At 31.7% G+C, this 13,359-nt stretch overlaps 1 long non-coding RNA gene across 1 annotated transcript; it reads left to right on the plus strand.

The window, feature by feature from the left end:
• The first annotated feature begins 6,957 nt into the window (after positions 1 to 6,957).
• LOC134258107 (uncharacterized) lies at positions 6,958 to 9,919 on the plus strand. Its single transcript, XR_009990075.1, has 3 exons — positions 6,958 to 7,061; positions 9,092 to 9,165; positions 9,396 to 9,919. It is a non-coding gene; the product is annotated as an uncharacterized LOC134258107 (long non-coding RNA).
• The last annotated feature ends 3,440 nt before the right edge of the window (positions 9,920 to 13,359 follow it).

The following is a 13,359-nucleotide window of genomic DNA, read 5'->3' on the forward strand; positions in this document are numbered from 1 at the left end:
GACAAACGCACAACATTTACGTGCACATTTGACCTCCTTAGCTCCTGAGGTATAGCTTGGTGAAATTCATGCCGGTGTAAAGACGAATAATGACCCCCATCGAATAATGACCGGGGTTCATTTTTCGACAGCGAAAAATGACCCCCGGTCATTATTCGACGTAGAAAAATGACCCCTTTGCCCGTAGAAAAAGTGTCACTTCCCTAAAAATTTGCAGAGCCCACGTGAAGAAAAATGACCCCCGTAGAAAAATGACCCCCGTAGTAGATTGAAGCTAAAATATTTAGGGGGCAAAAAAAAATGGATAAAGAAGCATATTGGCCAAAATGCTCACCTGAGCTTATTGGGAATAAACTGATGATATGTTGATCTCAAAACATTATACAATTATAGCTATATTTTAGGTAAATGCAATGATTCTGAATCTAAAGGAGTAAAAGATTCATCAAGCCTTAAGGGTTAGGTAAACATTGTTTTTTGATGGTGGAAATCATCAAACTGACAGAAAAAATCAGAAGTATTATATATTAATATATCCTCCGCTTGAAAAGCGGGAGGGTATATAGTGATTGGAATGTCCGTCCGTCCGTCTGTTACGCTTTGAGGTATCCATCTCTTATCCGCAAATCCTCATATATAAAAAGATGTGTTTGTGAAACAGCTATGCCCCTGTATGGCAACATAGCGAAGATTAAACTTTTCTTAAATGCAATTTAAATGTATTGTTACCCAAAGTAGGGTCTTCTCACAAGAAATACAACTGCAAAATAGGAAAGCCCTAGCACCACTTGTTCAAAAGTAATGGCTAAGGATAAGTTTTTGAAAGGTAGGTCAAACTCAAAGGTCAAAGTTGATGATTTCTTAAGAAAATGTTTAATGTAACAAGGATTACATATGTGAAGTATGAATAACCTAGCCCTTACCGTTCAAAAGTTATGGCCAAGGTAAAAAAAAAAATCATAAGTACGGAAAACTCCAAGGTCAAGGTTTTTTGTATCCAATGAAAGGTAATGCCAAAAAACTACATATTTGAAGTATGAGAGTACTAGTATCTACCGTTTAAATGTTATGGCCAAAGTAGAAAATTTGGCATTTTTGTGTAAAATGGGACAAACTCCAAGGTAAAGGTCAAAATGTCAAATTTGGTGATGTGTTTGTGAAACAGCTATGAAATGTTTGGTACCCAAAGTAAGGTCTTGTCACAAGGAATATACATATTAAATATGAAAGTCATAGCTCCAATAAATGAAAAGTTATGGTAAAGGTTAAGGTTTTTGTGGACAAACAAACCGCCAGATAGACAGACGGACATACAGACGAACACGATAAAACTATATACCCCCGAATCTTCGATTACTTGGACATAAAAAGAAATGGTCTTCAATTAACTTTTAATATTAATATACATTTTAAAGAAGACGTTACAACAATGAAAATGTTTGTTCTGATTTTCATATTAAATTTTCTGAAAAATATACTCAAAACTGAGTAAAAGGGTGAAGTAAAACATGAAATCAAGGTAGAACCTATGTCGGAAAAGTCTTTGTCACAAGATTTTCAAACTTTTCAAAATGATAAAGTAGTACTAGCTTATCAATCAGTTAAGATATCATGATATGTTTCCTTGTTTTTTTAATCTAGAACAGGCTGTGAAACTATACTGCGACTTCACATTTTCAAATATTTTTAGGGGTACTTGACATAAAGGCAATATGAAAAATCACAAAAATACTTCTTCAAACATCGTCGTTTATAAACTTTTTTAACTGAGTAATATTAAACAATATTTTATCAAGAATAATTTCTTTTTTATTCAATTAACATAAAAGATAAGCCCACCATTAAAAAAATAGTCAAATGAACTCTATTATTTTTAGTCAATTATTCACCCTATATTTGTAAATATTTTTTAGACGTCTTTGTCACAATGTTTTTAATGTTCAATATGATGAAGAACATAGCGAGATGGTTACAAAAAATGATTAAAATATATACCTTTCCCCTCTAACTAATGACAGATAGGCTATTTACCGATACTCATATTCTTGACCTTTTTGCACTTACACGGGATTTGATAATTATATGACTGTTTGGGATTACTTTCAGATTAAATATTTATCAGAAATTGTACTTTTTCTTTTACAAAGATCATATTTAATAGAAAAATTGTAATCAAACACCAAGAATATGAATAAGTAACAAATAATTATGGAAAGGAATGAATATCATTTCATTACAAATATCACAAAAATGTACACACGATCTACAACACGTACATCTTTGACTAAGACACATTTCATCAAGATATAACACTATATAGCTGGCAACTAAAGATTTCTTACGACTTATGCATTCTTTCAAAATGGTTACATACCATTCAAATTATTACGAAAGTTGTATGTACATTGTAATTTCATTACACTAGATAGTCTTGGGTTTGTCAACTTCAGGTCTAGATCTAGTAAATAAAAGGTGCCCACATATTTTCTCTTATTCCAGAAATATATTGCCATTAAGCATTATAAACCAAAAAAATATATGAATCGAATCAAGATTATGTTGGCATAATTGAATTCTGTGAATTTCAAAATGCAGTGTGACGTCTTAATGGGTTAGCACAGGTTTAACACATTTACAAGTTATGATGTCATACGAAGTAGGTTCTACGTTAAAAGAAATGTAATGAATACTGTGTGCTTAATCAAAAGTTTATGTCTACATGTATAGTTTTTGCATTAGAATGACTGTATTTTACACTAGCCCATAGCTTTACAGAGCATATTTTTAGGTCTTATACTTACACCCACCCCCTTTCTTATTTAGGAGGAAGTCGATATTGAGCAAAAGCAAAAAAAACACCCTACCTTTATTTTTCTATAAGAAGGAATTAAAAATAAGCTACAAATCATCTACTATTCTACTAATTTTTGACTGTTACTTTGCCACAATACTTTCAAGTATACCTCCACCAACATTTAAAGTATGCTTTAATCATGGCGAAGTAAATTATGATATGATTGTATTTGTGTGAAGGCTTAACTTCATTTCATTTCAATATTTTATCTAGAGCCTCTTTCAGAATTATTGAAAGGTATAGAGTTTATTTATATTTTTGCTTTTCATTTATTATTTTTTTTTGTTTTAATTTAACGTAATGTTCTTTTTTTGGTGGGGGGGGGGGGGGGATAAAAATTTCTTCTTTCATTGTCAAATGGAATTTGCCAAACTTAAACAAACTAAAAGTTGAATTGACGGAAAATTTAATTTTTCCTATTAAATAGTATTTAAACCTGATTTTTGCATGGTTTGATTTCTAAAAACAAGTGGAATATCATTCTTTAAGCAAACACTATAAGGAGGAATATTTAAAAGAAATTTTATTTACTTGACAATTAAAGAATCTCTTTTCAAACACAATTTTAGCATTGAAAGACTACGTGAATCTCTTAATTATTTCATACGACGTTTTGTATTTTTCTGGTTACACAAAATGTAAAATTTAGTTTCGCTGTAAAAAAGTAATCAAAGAAATATATTTTGTATATTTGTATATTTTGTATCACTTTAAAGGGGGTCATTTTTCAATGGGGGTCATTTTTCTTTTATAGGACTAACATATACAATAATGACCCCCTAGGACCCTTTTTCTACAAAAAATGATTTTTTTTCTACGGGTGGGGGTCATTTTTTGTCGTTGAAAAATGACCCCCCGGTCATTATACGATGGGGGTCATTATTTGTCTTTACACCGGTACAACGATCAAGTAACAAAATTGAAACAAAATAAAACATGAACTAACCTTCAAATACTTATCATAGAGGAATATAAAAGAAATGGAAATTTTTAACTATATTTCCCCTATTAACCGTATTAATATGTATGTACGTGTGTAATCTTGATCTTGTGGGCTGGTCCTATCTTGGGGGTCATTATTTGAATTTCTGCTCATCATAACTATGTACATGGTTAGTTTACATGTAATACCCAGAAAAACAGAAGAAGATTTTCAAGGAATAAATGCTTTTACACTGTATGATTTATACAGCCACGCCCTAGCAGTAGAAACCCTGACCCTGGAGCGATGAGTTTTATAATTTTGGTAGAGGACCCAATTCAATTTACATTCATGCTAACAGTTTGACTGCTTGATGTCCAGGAGTAAAGATTGATTGATTGATTGTATATTGTTTAATGTCCCTCTTGAGAATTTTTCACTCATATAGAGACGTCACCGATGCCGGTGAAGGGCTTCAAATTTAGACCTATACTCGGCACTCAGGGCCATTGAGCATTGAGGGTTCTTTATCGTGCCAACGCCTACCGTGACACGGGACCTACGTTTTTAAGGTCATATCCGAAAGACCCGTGACTTTCACTTCTAGTGCCGAGCGCTTGGCGAAGGAACAGTCACTACCTATGTTTACGTCTTAGGTATGACGCGGCGCCGCGATCGAGAATCGAACCCGGGCCTCCCGATCACGAAGCGAACGCTCTACCACTAGGCTACCGTGACCGGTCCAAGAGTAAAGAAGAAGATTTTTAAAGATTTCATTAATTTTAGTGGTTTTTGCCCCAACCCTAAGGCCACAGAGAAACGGGGTCCATAAATTCACAATTTTTGTTCCCCTTTACCTATAGATATAGTATACCAAATTTGGTTGAAATCTGATCAGTGGTTTCAGAGAAGAAGATGATGAAAATGTTCAAATGTTAACGCACGACAAACGACGGACAACGCAAGACGACGGACAAAAATAGGTAGCGAAATGTCACCTGAGTGACTCAGGTGACCTAAAACGCAAGGGATAGCCTGTATGTATTGATTTTCTACGTATCTGGAATACTATCATTGAAGAATAAATTTCTGCATTTTAGATTAATTTCGAAATGCACTTATCTTAAGTTATATTTATTATAACTTATTAGCCTCTAGCAATTTTGTGAAGGAAATGAAATGCGCAGTTAGACAAAATCAGTATGCATCTCCATATTCATATTCTAAAAACATGATCACTGGCGGTTTTCGTGTGCTTTTTTTTTTTACAAAAATCCCAAAACCTCTACAAATTAAGAAACTGTTAGCACAAATAGATTTTATGACCGGTTCACAAAAATGTTTGAATTTAAACTGTATATGAAACAAACCCACTTAATTCCATATAAGGACAAAATATTCCTAATTCCATGAAGCGTGTCTTTTAGTGTAGGATAGCCCTTTAAAATGCAGTTACTCGGCCTCTATATATTGCAGAACATGTACAACTCAATCAGTTCACTGCCATAGAAAATTTTCACCATCATTTAGACAGATTTCGTGAAAAATGCACGTCCTAAGGTAAGAATTTTATATTAATTAACGTTGAAAATGACATTTAAAAAACAAAATCGAAAACTTCAGTTATGGAAGTGTAGGGAAAGCACTAAAAAGAGTAGAGTGCACTTATTATTTTTCTTAAAATTATCTAATTCGGAATTATTACTTCGTTACGCCTTCCGAAAACATCCCTGGTATCATCATTATAAAGAAACTCGACTTCTTTTAGAATACCATTAATTTCTTCTTTCTTTTTCTTTTTTTTTCCTTATGAGTAGTCTTGATGCCCATGGGAAAAACTAGAGTATACTCTTTTGCAATTTTTTTTGTTTCGTAGAAGTTTTTCTTAAACGTGATTAAAATTAATTTTTACAAGGAGATAATAGGTTTGACCACGCAGCACTGTTAAGGCTTGCTATGAGAAATCAACGGAAAATAGAAGTGCAAAAACGGGAGTTTTTTTGAACTGAATTTATTTTTATTCAGCTGTTCTATTATCACAGAACTTAATACTAATGGAAAAGCGTAGTATAACCAACTCTGTACTGTATGGAGTTTGGTCCAATCGATGGACAGTCACGTGATGAATGCAAAGTAGGTACACGGAATGTAGGTATTAGTATTAATGCATTTCCACTATATAATCAATAGAGTCCTGCCGTAACACCAGAACCCTTGACCCTGGGGCCATATAATTTACAATTTTGGTAGAACTTCTGCTCATCATAACTATGTACATGGTTAGTTTATTTACATGTAATACCCAGAAGCACAGAAGAAAATTTTCAAGGAATAAATGCTTTTACACTGTATGATTTATATAGCCACGCCCTAGCAGTAGAAACCCTGACCCTGGAGCGATGAATTTCATGATTTTGGTAGATGACCCAATTCATTTTACATTCATGCTAACAGTTTGACTGCTTGATGTCCAGGAGTAAAGAAGAAGATTTTTAAAGATTTCATTAATTTTTGTGGTTTTTGCCCCAACCCTAAGGCCACAGAGAGACGGGGTCCATAAATTCACAGTTTTTGTTCCCCTTTACCCATAGATACAGTATACCAAATTTGGTTGAAATCTGATCAGTGGTTTCAGAGAAGAAGATGAAAATGTTCAAATGTTAACGCACGACGAACGACGGACAACGCAAGACGACGGACAAAAAAAGGTAGCAATAGGTCACCTGAGTGACTCAGGTGACCTAAAACGCAAGGGATAGCCTGTATGTATTGATTTTCTACGTATCTGGAATACTATCATTGAAGAATAAATTTCTGCATTTTAGATTAATTTCGAAATGCACTTATCTTAAGTTATATTTATTATAACTTATTAGCCTCTAGCAATTTTGTGATGGAAATGAAATGCACAGTTAGACAGAATCAGTATGCATCTCCATATTCATAATCTAAAAACATGATCACTGGCGGTTTTCGTGTGCTTTTTTTTTTTTAACAAAAATCCCAAAACCTCTACAAATTAAGAAACTGTTAGCACAAATAGATTTTAAGACCGGTTCACAAAAATGTTTGAATTTAAACTGTATATGAAACAAACCCACTTAATTCCATATAAGGACAAAATATTCCTAATTCCATGAAGCGTGTCTTTTAGTGTGGGATAGCCCTTAAAAATGCAGTTACTCGGCCTCTATATATTGCAGAACATGTACAACTCAATCAGTTCACTGCCATAGAAAATTTTCACCATCATTTAGACAGATTTCGTGAAAAATGCATCGTAAGGTAAGAATTTGATATTAGTTAACATTGAATATGACATTTAAAAAAACAAAATCGAAAACTCCAGTTATGGAAGTGTAGGGAAAGCACTAAAAAGAGTAGAGTGCACTTATTATTTTTCTTAAAATTATCTTATTCGGAATTATTACTTCGTTACGCCTTCCGAAAACATCCCTGGTATCATCATTATAAAGAAACTCGACTTCTTTTAGAATACCCTTAATTTCTTCTTTCTTCTTCTTTTTTTCCTTATGAGCAGTCTTGATGCCCATGGGAAAAACTAGACTATACTCTTTTGCAATTTTTTTTGTTTCGTAGAAGATTCTCTTAAACGTGATTAAAATTAATTTTTACAAGGAGATAAAAGGTTTGACCACGCAGCACTGTTAAGGTTTGCTATGAGAAATCAACGGAAAATAGAAGTGCAAAAACGGAATTTTTTTTTTGAACTGAATTTATTTTTATTCAGCTGTTCTATAATCACAGAACTTAATACTTATGGAAAAGCGTAGTATAACCTACTCTGTACTGTATGGAGTTTGGTCCAATCGATGGACAGTCACGTGATGAATGCATAGTAGGTACACGGAATGTAGGTCAATAACAAATTCCAATATCGCAAGGGCATACCCTAGTTGAAATTAAAAATTCAAGCTATTAATTCTGCATACTTTGTACTTTCTGGAAAGTGCTGCTGCTTTGAATAGAATTTGCGTTTTAATAGTTAAAATTTCAAGTATAGGCCCATGTTGAAATATGTTTGACTTGTACCAAATATTTAGTGTACTTATAAAGTCACGTTCTCGATTTAAAGAAAGCAGCAGCACTTTTCAAGTTAAAGAACAAATCCTTTATTTATATTCAAAAAATGGTCAAGATATATTTAGCATATGCCTTTGCGAAAGAGAGATTTAATTAGGCACTTCGATGTAAAATATACCTAGCCTGAACATAAAAACACGACAAAATTATTTAAATACACTCTCTCGACAGTTAATGAACAATCGCACTAAACAAAGGATATACATTGGTATTATTAGCCTATTAAAAAACTGTAAGTAATATTCTGTTTTATAATAAAACGCATATTTCATTATAAAAAATTCCCGAATCTGCCTCTTACAGCACATGAAATACGTCTTTTTAACCAAAATGACGTCATGATTGACAAGTTCATCGAGGTCAGTGATTTGTTGAAAACCAGCTGTATGGGATTTAACTAGCGACTTTTGTTAATGCATTGATAAGTTTTATTGTTTTTTTTATTATGTTAATACAGTTTAAAGTTGCAAATCATTTCATTCTCGGGTAATAGGAGGAATGCATAAAAGTAATAATTTTGTGTGATGTCACAGTAAACTCTTCCACTATAAATAAGGCCCCGCCCCCTTTTTTTTAGCCTTTTAACAGTGCTGCGCAATGACATTTCTTTTACATTATATATCGATACATGTATAAATGTTGCAGTAGACTTGGCAAACAGAACATCTCAAATTTTCAAACAACATGAAAAAAAAAATCTATCTTTAAGTAAATATTTGATTTCTCATCAAGATATTCTCATTACATATCCCTTTGTTGTTTAGAATGATTTGAAAAAGAGTTACAGAAAAATCAAGCTAACAAGAATTATATTCGAAATCCTTTCGAAGCGTTTGATTTAATGTTTTGATATTCTTTATCAAGTCACGAACGCTTAAGTCCCTTTTGATAGTATTATCGAATCCAATGCTTGATTTCCAACCTATCAAAATTTCGCAGAAAAAAAGTCAACCATCCCATTTAAGTAGGTAAAATAATAATCGGAAGTCAAAGAAATTACATGGGGTGTCATTTTTGAGCAAAGTTACATGCCAGGAAAATTTCGGAGGTCCTTTATGAAATATTATATATACATAAAGATCCAAAAGAAATTCCGTTATCCGATTTTTTTTTAACGAATGAGGGTATCCCATGTCAAATATTATTCATATGTTTGTTAAACGTTTCTTGTCACAACCAAAACTTCACAGCAATAATCAAATTAATTATAGGATGGAAATTGCTGAATACCTACTGCCGTTGTTGATTTGTGGAGTTTTGCCAGTTCAGTCATTGTACACTAATGGTAATTAAGCTACTTTTACTTTTAAATCTAACAAAACGTTTATTGATTTTCCATCCGTAACTTTGGAATTTTCATTTCCTCAGTGAAATATCACAATGTTTCTTTTCTTATATTATATGACAAACTTAAACATTGCAAAACAAACAAATAAAAAAAATTATTATAAAAAAAAATTTAAAATTAAAAAAAAATTCGAAAGTCTTATCAAAGTTTTGCTTAATTTTTTTTAGTTACTAAACCCTGCATGAAGCAACAGAGAAATGAAAATCAGTGTGCATTGGCTGGAAAGTGGACAAATGAGCTTGGTTCCAAAATGAATATATCTTGCAAAGATGGAAATATCTCAGGTAAATATCAAAGCGGCGTTGGACGAGCTATAAATTGGTATGATCTTGCAGGGAGGTATCTCCAGGTAAATGAAACGGATTTCATGGTCGGATGGACTGTGGCTTGGAAAAATCAATATATGGATGCCAAGTCTCTCGCAAGCTGGACTGGCGTATACTATGCTGAAAAAGACAAGATATTGACCCAGTGGGTTCTCGGTGCGTTCAAAGATCCAAAAGATTACTGGAGAACCTTTTCCACTAATCAGAATGTATTTACCAGGGATAATGAATGTTAGATAGAGAAGAAATTCAGTTGATATATACTTATGCATTTTCTTTTCTTTCTATTTCTTTGCATAAAAATTCTCATGTTTATTCATAGAATAAAAGTAAAGATGCTTAAATAAAATTCCTCAACAAATTTACTTTTCATTTGCTTGTATTTTGGCGTAATGAAATTAATAATAAAAAATATTAATATACTAATACTATAAAATGCTTCAGAAGATTTTCTTTCGTTCATAATATTTACAAATCAGAAAAAAAGTTAACAAATTTACAGTGTAAGTAGATAAGCAGTTTCACATATGTACAGAGTATTACGAAGATGAATAATATGTTTGTACAGTACCAACCAGAACAAAACAAATAACCTTTGAAAAGTTATAGAGCTTTAAAGTCAAAGTTTTGCAACAGAAAAATAAAAGACAGGTAATGTTAAATAATTATATGAAATAGAGAGGTCTATGTACCAAGCGTAAATAAATTATGGGTACTAAGATAAAAATATGTCACTTTCAAAGATTATGGTCAAACGTAAAAAGTTAAAAGTATTTGGCTCCATAAAATAAAAGTTGGGTCTAAGAAATACAACTGTGAGCTATAAAAGTCTTGGCAACAAATTTTCAATAATTATTGCAAAATTATTTTTAAACAAGTACAAGTTGAAATGCATGGGTTAAAGGTAAAAAAAATCATTATAAGAAAGGTCTTCTAAAAAATATACCTGCGAAAAAGTTCAAAATAAACTGTAATACCTGCAACTCTTCAAAACCTTAACGTTTTTTTAAACATGGCTTGAAATAAGGACAAATAGTAAACAAATAATTTCACCTAAAGAAAAGTCTTCTTACAAGAATTATAATTGCACAATATCTATCCTCAAATTTTCTTTACGAAAATAAAGACTGATTTGATGAAATTTGAAAAAAAGGTCAATTTCAAAAATTAAAGTGAAAGGTAAAAATATGTTGGAACTCAAAGGAAGGTGTTATTTAAAAAAAACACAAGCCATCGAAATTTTATAGTTAAAGATTCATCCAATTAAGCAATTAGACAAGTATTTTTTTTTGTTCTCTTTTTATTCTTTTTTTTTTGTTTTTTGATTGTTTGTTTGTGTGTTTTTTTAAAGAAAGAAAAAAAGAAAACCACAGAACAAGAGGCCAAGGGGCCACATTGCTCACCTAAGCAACTGGCTATGTAAAAGCAAACGTCAGTTCAGTAGTATATTTACATTTGCCAATGTCCTTCCTTAAATAGCAATACTAAAAAAAGACATTCAATTTTCGATGACATGCAGTCGGTCACATGATCAGACTTCCTTGTGTATATAAAGCAAACTGCACGAGATATTTGGAAAGTCCTACAGTCCCTGAAACGTTCCACTTTCCCACCTGAACGGTGAACGAACGGTGAACGAACGCAGAGCGAACGGTGAACGCAACTTGGTGAACGATGTGTGAACGGTGAACGGTGAGTGAACGTAGAACGCGAACGGAGCGCGAACTCGAGCGCAAAGTGAACGGTGAACGAACGGTGAACGCAAGATGAACGATTTATTCGGAATGCCTTCGGTCTTTTCCTTGCATTGAAATTATTCTTTTATTCTATTATTCAAATGTCATAAATAAATATAAATAAACAATAGATAAACAAATGAGAAATGAATAGATAAATAAATAAACAATAATAATAAAAAAAATCCTGAACATACGTATGTTTAAATCGATATTTTAATAACATGATTTTAATCGCCGTCAAACGTGTATTTGTTACCGCATGTAGTTAAAAAATAAATTAATCTTATATAGTAAATAATTATGCCTATTCTTTTAACTAATAAAATAATGTGGACTTAAGAAGATAAAACTACTACTGAGATAAACAATAGATAAATAAATAAATAAATAAATAAATAAATAAATAAATAAATAAATAAATAAATAAATTAATTAATTAATTAAATAATAAAAACATTTTTTTTCTGCACATACCTATGTTAAAATCGATATTTTAATAACATGATTTAAATCGCCGTCAAACGTGTATTTGTTACCGTGTGTAGTTAAAAAATAAATTAATCTACTTATATAGTAAATAATTATTCTTTTCACTAATAAGATGATGTGGACTTCTGAAGATAAAACTACTACTTATAGAATGAATTAATTACATTGTACGGGGTTGAAACAACATGTATTTCCGTGCCAAGGCGATTCTGAGTAAAATAACGGATTTATTTAAAATTCACAATTATTTGTTGACATTGACTGTTATCGTACTGCATAAAAATTCTCGTTTTATTTAAATTCTACTGCAAAATATTCTATATTTATGTGCCTTTTTTATTCTTTTATGATGATTATTTTAGCTAACTTCTTCATGTATCTGTAGACATTTCCCGGCCGTGATTATACTCGGTCAAGATGTTGGAAAGAGGCATTCAAATTATTTGTAATACATGTGTCGATTAAATTTTCAAAACTAGATAAGTTATGTGTTGTCATAGTTTTTATTGAACAGAGAAATATACGAGAGAGAGAGAGAGAGAGAGAGAGAGAGAGAGAGAGAGAGAGAGAGATAACCCCCTCGATTCTCAGATATATGTTGTATCAAATAAAAACTCTTATTATTTTTCCTAAATATTCCAAGCAATAAAGGTAATCTTTTTTTTAGATTTACAAATCCATTCGACAGTAATCATTGGCTTTTATTTTCCATCATCAAGTTCACACAGTTCACAGGTGGTCCGTGCTACATTTGTAGTAGCGTGCTTGTGCTGTCAATCAAAATAATTCGACACAGTGGAGATGTGGAAATCGCGTTTCACCGAACATGCCGAAGGCAAAGAGTCACTTAGTATTCCAAGAAATTTTAATATTTTTCCCCTTTCATTTCTAGATCTGATTTTTGCATTCTCCAGAAAAAAAAAAAAATAATTCGAATATATACTTGGAAGGATTAAGTTTGAAATTGAATGTGAAAGATATTCCCTGCCAATTTAAAATACTATTGTCGGCACAAGTTCATACTAAAATACTACTGTTTAATGACTGTTTGATGTTTGTTTTAAGACTGATTTTCTTGCGTTACAATAAAAATTAAATATTAATTAAAATATACTGAAAAAACTCAATAAGAATTTTATTTCGGGAGAAAAGGCACCTTGGAGGGGGGGGGGTCTTAATTATACTGAATGTCAAAAAAACATATTTTAAAACATGTTTAGGTACTATAAAGGAAGGAATTTTCCTTCTCTAATAATAAACTATTTAAAACAGTTGGTCTTTTCTAAAATTTAAAACAACACCATCAATTTAATTAGCTCTAAAGATATTTAATTAACTGAATATTTGCAGTACTGTTCATAATTCTCAAACCTATATGTAGTTTAAATACGTGTTACTGTAGAAATATTTTTTATGCACATGTATTCTTGTCCTGTAAAAGACTTGGATTAATTATTATGCATCCATTAATAATTTTTCCTCTTTAAAATTACATCATATTGATGCCGTGCCTGAAGCATTTATACATTGCCCGTTTTGAAGTTAATATTTTTGCATCATTCTACATACATGCAGGT

Source organism: Saccostrea cucullata, unplaced genomic scaffold, assembly GCF_032062105.1.
Source record: "Saccostrea cucullata isolate Sc308-1 unplaced genomic scaffold, CSIRO_AGI_Scuc_v1 ctg1874, whole genome shotgun sequence".
Lineage (NCBI taxonomy): Eukaryota > Metazoa > Mollusca > Bivalvia > Ostreida > Ostreidae > Saccostrea > Saccostrea cuccullata.